At 39.5% G+C, this 8,924-nt stretch overlaps 1 pseudogene; it reads right to left on the bottom strand.

Annotated features, from left to right (window-relative positions):
• Positions 1 to 868: 868 nt before the first annotated feature.
• LOC143649378 (diablo IAP-binding mitochondrial protein-like) lies at positions 869 to 1,576 on the bottom strand (annotated as a pseudogene).
• Between the last annotated feature and the right edge of the window lie 7,348 nt (positions 1,577 to 8,924).

Genomic DNA, 8,924 nt, shown 5'->3' with positions numbered 1-8,924 from the left:
AGCAGCCATAATAAAGTTATGTGCACAGCACTCTGCGAAGTGCTGGGAACTGAGAATACAACAAAAGTATGCACAATTACAGTCCAGCCCTTCATGCTGCCCTTTCAGATCCCCACTACCAGAATAAGTCTCCCTCTTACCAAATTTTATTGCCACCTCCATCGGGGTCACCTTGCTGTTGTAAGGTCAGATGCTCGATAGATCTCTTGCCAGGTTCACAAACTCAGGAATGTTTCCTCAAGGATCTGAGAGCCATCTCTTTGAAGTATGATCACCAGGGAAGATAGTGCTGTATCTCCCAATTTCGTGGGGAGATGGGCCAAATTTTGGTAGTCTCCTGACTCCGAATTGTAAAAGCTACTTCTGGTCATAAAGATGGGAAAAATGATCAATTTTTCTTGACAACATGATTGTAACAAGTTTTATTCATGGACCTATATAACAGAACAAGACTGCTTTCTGTTTTCTTTTATTTTTTGGAGAGAACAAATACTAAATTATATTTGAAAACATGAATAAGGTTGAAAACTGAGGCTAAACAGCTACTGATACTATGGGCATGACAAAAAGGTGCCCCCTCTCTGGCACAAGTTGGTGAGATGCTTTTGGTTGAGAGGGCAGCTATGCTTTATGGGGTGAAATGTTAAACAGGGTGCGGTGCCAAAGGGCTAAGACCCGGTCCAGTGCAAACCTGAGACCATGAGTGGGGTGGGGGGTCAGGGGTCAGGCACTCACAACTCAAAGCCCATGGGCCCAGGAGGCAGGCCTCTTCTCTGTGCAGGGCAAGCTGTGATGAACCCTCGACTGGACAGCATCCACCCATGCTTTCCCCGCTGTGTGAGCAGACGTGGGCTGCAGCCTCAAGCCCTCAGTCCTCCCGCAGGTAAGCCTCCTGCCTTGGCTCTGCCCTCCCTTTCCTGTCCTCTGCATTTTCTGACAGAGTTTTTCTGTCTGTGCCTCTGCCAACTTAGTTTCTGCCTTTTGGGCGAGCTGACATACCTCCTGCACCTGCGACTTCACCAGCTGACTGTGATTTCTGGCAGTGACAGAGGCCCGATCTGCTCCAATTTGTAGGCAGTGTCCGCTGCCATCTTTGAGAGACCCACTGCAGTCATCCAGGTGGTTTCTAACTTTAAGTATTCTTCTTGTTTTGAAGTCATCTCAACTCTGGCTCCTATAATCACCTGCCGCCCTTCATCTTCCTCCTGTGTATTCATTTTCCCAGGTAAAGTTGTATATTGCTGGTAGAGAGAAATCAAGGTGTGAACAGCCTTAGTATACTCAGCGATTGCCTCGATCAATGCATATGTGGTCTGAGACAGAAAGGTAGAGGTGCTGTCTGTTACCAAGGACACTGGCCTTGCATTAATGCATCGCTGCTAAGAGAATGAGGCTCCAATTTCTGTGCAATAGGAACTGCACACAGGGTTACACCAAATCCAGCTGCCACAGTTTTATGCCATGACCTTGTCAATTCTGAGAAACAGTGCTTCTTAAAGTTAGCCACAACAGGAACATGTCTATATGTGAAGAAGGAGGAAACGCTACATGACAGCCAATTCCTGAGAGCCACCATCCCATGGGGGATGGACACCGCACACACCGCCGGAAGTGACCGCCTTCCTGTTTTGCAATCTCTTTAGCAAATTCCTGTGATGCATCACATAATGGTGTAATGCTTATTTGATAATAAAATTTTCTTTCTATTCTACCTTTGTGGATATGTTTACTGGGATGGGAGTATTACAGGACAAAGGCTGTGGATTCTTTTGCCCAACCATTCAATAACCAATTCCTGAGACACCAGGATTTCAAAGAGAGAAAGAGTTTACTTCGAGGTGCGTAGTCAGAGAGCAGATGGCCCTATCAGCCCAGAATCTGTCTTCCCAAACTGCAGTAATTCAGATGGTTTTATTAGAGAAATGATGGGCAGAATTTAAGATAATGAGCACAGTGGTCCCAGATGATATAATTAGTGGTGATATGATTAGAGCATGCGCAGATTGATTATATATTTAGTTACAGTATATATGTAAGGTAATGGCAGAATGAGGTCTAGGTGACTTGTAGGTTAAAGTCTAAGCTACTGCACGTGTCAGGTGGACCCACTTTGGTTAGATCCAGTCTCAGTCATAAAGATAACTTTGGACTTGGGGTGGGTTAGTTCTGGGTGAACCCAAGACCCTTCATTAATAAACAACAGGGACTGTCATTAGTGGTCACTGGATAACCGGGTACAAATGAAGGTTAGTCACAAGGTTTTTATAATCATAGGTACAGATGATAAAGGCTATACGATCATTCTCAGAGATCAAGGCAGCTGGATTACAATTTAGAGTTTTCAGGTATTTCTCTCTGTCTACTCCAATATACCAGAAAGCAAAGAGGAATATTTACACAATGATTCAGCAATCAACATCATCCCTTAAATCCTGATTTCTCAGTTACAGGAGAAGATTTTGTTCTTAATTATATTTCCCCAACACTGTCTATCTCAGGTTAGAGATCTTCATGTAGGTAACCTTCTAAAGAGCCAGCCTTATTTTATTAATTTTTGTTCCTCCCCCAAATTCAACCATGCCTGGCCATGGCAGGAAGTCAAGACATATGATAATCGTATTTCCCAAGCCAAAAATCACACCTTTATAATATTCACCACATGGTCTGATGAGATGCTATATATTTAAAGTGGGAACTTGTGGCAAGGACTAGCTGGAAGCTTACCAAATCATGTCCTCTTGTTCTTGCTTCAGGTTCTAATGACCCCCTCACCTGGACTATGGAAGTAGCCTCCTAGCTGGTCTTGTTGTTTCTTGATTCTCCTACATTAAATCCACACAGCTGCCCATTGGAGGCCCCCCTCCCCCATGTTTTAGGAGCTTGTGTCAGTTGGGATTTTTTGGTTTCAAGCAACAAAATTTAACTCTTGCTAACTAAACAAACAGAATTTACTGGAAGAATATGAAGCATCCCATAGCATAACAGGAATAACTGGATAAGCAGGTCTTAGAAAGGACAGGGACCAAGGCAGCTCCAGGAATCTAGGTCCCAAGAACTAATAGACAGTGTACTCGCAGCACAGCAGTTTGGGTGAATCAGTTCCAATCACCTTTGGTGTTTGGGTTGCTCCACTCAAAACTCAAATTTCAAGAGGAGAGTATCTAAATGGCCCAAATGGGTTTTTTTTTTTCTGATAAGGTAGTTTTACTGAGAAATTTGCACATACCATAGAATCAATCCAAAGTGTACAATCAATGATTTTTAGTATATTCACAAAGCATACATTCGTCATGGCAATCAATTTTATGTTCACCCAATATCCTCTTTAAATCTGTCATCTCTTTTGTTGTATTTTCCCTCAACTTGTAGATTTGATTTTTGATGTGATTTCTCATTTCCATTTGAACATCCATAATTAGTTGTTTCAATTCCGTATCTCATTTGAAATGTTGGTTTGTTCCTTTGACTGGGCCAAATCCTTGATTTTCTTAGTATGACTTGTTATTTTTTTTGCTGATGTTTAGGCACTTGATTTCTTTAATTAATTTATTCTGGAGGTCATTTTCACCTAGCGTTTTCTTGTTGGTTGACTTTGTTCTCTATATGTTCTTTGGCATTCAATTCAACTTATTCTAGACCTCTTGCCCAGCTTCTGTTTAACTGATCAGAATTTTTCAACTCTTGTTTTCTGGTTCTTGCCTTGCTTATATGGAACATTTTCTTTTAAAAAACATTTTTATTTACAAAACTTCACACACATATAGTCCATACATGGTGTACAATCAATGGCTCACAATATCATCACATAGTTGTATATTCATCACCATGATTATTTTTAGAACATTTGCATCACTCCAGAAAAAGAAATAAAAAAAACCTCATACATGCCATACCCCTTACCCATCCCTCTCATTGACCTCTAGTATTTCCATCTGCACAATTTATTTTACCCCTTATTACCCCTAATATTTATTTATTTTTATCCTTTTTTTTTAAACTCATCTGTATACCCTAGGTAAAAGGAGCATCAGAAACAAGGTTTTCACAATTACATAGTCATATTGTAAAAGCTGTATCATTATATAAATACAAAAAAAACATATAAAATATTGTCTTCAAGATTCAAGGTTATTAGAACACAGCTCAACATTTTCAGGTACTTCTCTCTACCCACTCCAATATACCATGAACTAAAAAGGGATATCTATATAATTCATAAGAATAACCTCCAGGATAACCTCTCAACTCTGTTTGAAATCTCACAGCCACTGAAATTTTATTTTGTTTCATTTCTCTCTTCCCCCTTTTGGTTAAAAAGACTTTCTCAATCCTGTGATGCCAGATCCTGGCTCATCCCTGAAGTTCTGTCCTACATTACCTGGGAGATTTACACCCCTTGGGAGTCATGTCCCATGTAGTGGGCAGGGCAGTGCGTTCACCTGCCAAGTTGGCCTAGAGAGAGAGGCCATATCTGAGCCATAAAAGAAGTTCTCTGGGGGTGACTCTTAGGCCTAATTTTAAGTAGGCTTAGCCTATCCTTTGCAGGAATAAGTTTCATAAGAGCAAACCCCAAGATTGAGGGCTTGACCTATTGATTTTGTTGTCCTCATTGCTTGTGAGAATATCAAAAATTCTCCAAATGGGAAAGTTGAATATTTCTTCCTTTCTCCCTAGTCCCCCAAGGGGACTTTGCAAATACTTCTTTATTTACTACCCAAATTACTCTGGGATATATCAGGGCATCATATTAAACTGGACAAACCAACAAAATTGCATGCCCAATTCAAGATTCCATGTACTTATGGTATGGAACCTTTTCTTAGGAAGGCCTCCTCAGATATGATCGACCCAAGTCAGATTTTCCCAGACGAGACAGGCCCACATCTCAGGAGAAGGATGTATCAGTAACAACTTTCCCTGAGAGTGAGACCCAGCAGGTTGTCAAACTTTCCTATGACGCCTTTAGACTCTGTGCATTTCCTATCCTGCTCAGCATGTGGAGCTTGTCAGCCTGCGGCTTCCCACCAGCATAAAGGGGTGCGGTGTCTTTAATTCCCAGCAGCATCCTCCTCCCAGGGGTGTGGTTGAGACAGAGGCTGAGGTAGAAGGCAGGCTTAGATTGCTTCTGTTTTCCAGCCCCTGGGGACTGAATACCTTGAAGGAGGGCCATTGCATGAGCTGGCCCCAGCCCCTCTTTTCTTGGGGAAGATATACTCTTTAGGGAATTATCCACTCCCCCACCCTCCCATGGTTCTTTAGTTTGTCCCTCAGACCTATTTTTACTCAGCCCTTGCCTGGTCCTGCTGACAACTGAGAATGCCTCAGGCTTTCTCTAATGAGCAACTTGCAATAGTTTAAAATAATAAAATAAAATATCCCTTTTCAGAGTCAGTCTCCAACACCCAAGTTTCCAGTATGCTGGGCTTGGCTGACTCCAAAATCTTCCATCTTTATTCTATTTTATTCTATTTCACTTGGCTTTTTTTTCTGTCAGCCTACCTCCTTTCTATCAGTATTAAAATGGCAGTTGAAGCTTGCATGAGCTACCTTCCCTTGTTTCCAATAGAAACTACTTAATGATACACCCCTTGGGGATTATCCCCATTCACCTGACTAGTTACTTTGTCTCTCAGACACGCATTAATTCCGCCCTCACTTGGGCCAGTGCTGAAGCTGAGAATACTTTAGTTCTATCTAATGAGCTGTTAAGAGAGAAAAAAAGCCTTTTCAGAGCCAATCCCCAGCCCCCTGGGTTTGACAGTCAAGAGTCAGAGTTGGTACCTAAGGCTCTGTGCCCCTTTTCTTGGGTCCCAGCCCTTTTCCAGCATTTTGTGCTCATCCAAGTCACAAAGCCTCTGTTATTTTTTTTTAACATCTGCCCCATCCCCTCTCTGCCGGGGTGAAAACTCCTGGTTCCTTTAGTGTTTCTTCCAGGTTTATATGTGTTCAAGGTTTGTTTTCAGTAGTCCAAATTTGTTAATTAATTCCACAGTTGGAGCTGTGTTGAGCTACCTTTCTTGCACCTAGTAAAGTCTGTTTCTTTTTTCCTCAGGGACCCAGCCTGCCGTGCCCATTGGGAGGGGTGCCAGCATCCATGGCTTGGGGGACATACATTTCTGTGTGGGATTCAGCTATTCCACCATTCCAGACTCATACACAATGTGTGTCTACTCACTGAAGTCCACCAAACAGTTGTTCCATGCAGTTCCTGGCTATTTACTAGCTACCCCATAAGAGAAACTAAATTCCGCACTCACTACATTCCGTCTTGCCCCACTGCTTCCTGTTTCTCCACAGTCAATTTTAGAACATATTCATTACTCCAAAAAGAAAACCTCTGTACTCCTCAATAGTCACCACTCAACCCTGCTATCCTTCCCCATCCCTACTTAACCACTAATCTATTTCTGTCTCTATAGATATATTTGTACTTGCATTTGATATAAATAGAATCATACAATATGTGGTACTTTGTGTCTGGTTTCTGTCATTTCACATAATGGTTCTTTTTGCATAATGTTTTTGTTAATTTATTATTATTTTTTAATTAGAGAAGTCATGTAAAATGCAATGTTCCCCTATGCCTCCTGCCCCCACTATTGAGATTCTGCATAAGTGCAGGTATCCTCATCACAACTGATGAAAGACTATTAAAATAGTACCATAAAATACAATCTATAGTTCAGATTAGGCATTTCCCCCCCATACACCATCTTATTATTAATACCCTCTATTGGTATTGCACATTTGTTAAATTCATGAAAGAACATTCCTACACCTGCACTATTAACCCCCATCCATTGTTCACAACAAGGTTCATTGTGTTTCACAGTCCCATGTTTTATCTCCTACTTTCATTCTTTTGTTGCTTGTGATTTGGGTGTAAGGTTAAGAAGGCACGGCTAACACAATATCATGAAGAGCTTCCCTATATTTTCTTCTAGGAGTTCTAGAGTTCTAGAGTTTTAGGACTCTTCTAGGAGTCTTGGCTTTTATATTTAGGTCTTTGATCCATTTTGAGTTAATTTTTGTATATGGTGTGAGATAGGGGTCTTTTTTTATTCTTTTGCATATGGATATACAGTTATCCCAGCACCATTTGTTGAAGATACTATTCTTTCCCAAATGAGTAGACTTGACAGTCTTGTCAAAAATCAATTGGTCATAGGTAGAGGGTCTATTTTGAAATCTCAGTTCAATTCCATTGGTCAATATATCTAACCTTGTGCCAGTACCATACTGTTCTGACCACTTTAGCTCCATAATATACTTTACAGTCAGGAAGTGTGAATTTTCCAACTTAGTTCATATTTTTCAAGATGTTTTGACTATTCTGGGAAACTTACCCTTCCGAATAAATTTGATAATTGACTTCCATTTCTGCAAAGTAGGCCTTTATTTCTTTTGGGTAGAATTAACATCTTAATGATATTTAGTCTTCAAATGCATAAACATAGAATGTTTTTCCATTTATTTGTCTTCCCAGATTTTTTCTAGAAACATTTTGTAGTTTTCAGTGTACAAGTCCTTTACATTCTTGCTTAACTTTATTCCTAGATATTTGATTATTTTAGTTGCTAAAGTAAATGTAATTTTTGTTCTTGATTTGCTCTTCAGCTTGGTCATTACTGCTGTATAGAAACACTTCTGATTTTTGCATATTAATCTTGTACCATTTTGCTGAATTCATTTATTAGCTTTTGCAGCTTTGTTGTAGATTTTTCAGAACTTTCTATATATCGGATCATGAAATCTGCAAATAGGGAAAGTGTTACTTCTTCCTTTCTAATTTGGATGTCTTTTATTTATTTTTCTTGCCTAGGTGCTCTGGCTAGAACTTCCAGTACATTGTTAAATAACAGTCGTGACAGTGGGCATCCTTGTCTTATTCCAGTTCTTAGGGGGCAATTTTTCAATCTTTCACTATTGAATATGATGTTAGTTATGGGTTTTTACTTATGCCCTTTATCATGTTCAAGCAGTTTCCTTCTATTCCTATATATTTTTAAAGTGTTTTTATCAAGAAAGGATGCTTAATTTTGTCAAATGCCTTTTCTGTGTCAATTGAGATGATCATGTAGTTTTTCCCCTTTTCTTTGTTGATGTGGTGTATTACATTAATTGATTTTCCTGTATTGAACTACCCTTGCTTACCTGGGATAACACCCACTTGATCATGGTGTAAATTCTTTTGATGTGCTGTTGGAGTCAATTCGAAGGTATTTTCTTGAGAATTTTTGCATCTATACTAATAAGAAAAATTGATCTGTAATTTCTTGTCTTTATCTGGCTGTGGTATTAGAGGTTTTGTTTGTTTGCTTGTTTGTTCATTTGTTTGCCTCATAGAATGAATTAGGTAGTGTTTCCTGCATTCAATTTTTTGTTTTTGTAAGAGTTTGAGCAGGACTGGTATTAATGCTTTTTGGAATGACTGGTAGAATTCACCTGTGAAGGCATCTGTTCCTGGGCTTTTCTTTTTTTTTGCAAGGTTTCTGATGAGAGAATCAATCTCTTTATTTGTAATTGGTTTGTTGAGGTTTTTAATTTCTTTTTGAGTTAGTGTAGGTCGTTCATGTGTTTCTAGGAATTTGACCATTTCATCTAGGTTGTCTGATTTGTTGGCATACAGCTCTTCATAGTATCCTCTTATATTTCTTTTTATTTCTGTGGGGTCAGTAGTAATGTTCCCTCTCACATTTCTGATTTTATTTATTTGCATCCTTTCTTTTTTTTCTTTGTCAGTCTAGCAAAGGTTGTGTCAACTTTACTGATCTTTTCAAAGAACCAACTTTTGGTTTTGTTAATTCTCCCCATTTTTTAAATTATCATTTTCACATATTTCTGCTCTAACCTTTGTTATTTCTGTACTTCTGGTTGCTTCAGCATTAGTTTGCTGTTCTTTATTTCCCCCAAATGTATAGTTA

This window comes from Tamandua tetradactyla, chromosome 11, assembly GCF_023851605.1.
Source record: "Tamandua tetradactyla isolate mTamTet1 chromosome 11, mTamTet1.pri, whole genome shotgun sequence".
Classification (NCBI taxonomy): domain Eukaryota; kingdom Metazoa; phylum Chordata; class Mammalia; order Pilosa; family Myrmecophagidae; genus Tamandua; species Tamandua tetradactyla.
The sequence above is the reverse complement of the archived record's forward strand: the minus strand, read 5'-3'. Positions and strand labels throughout refer to the sequence as shown.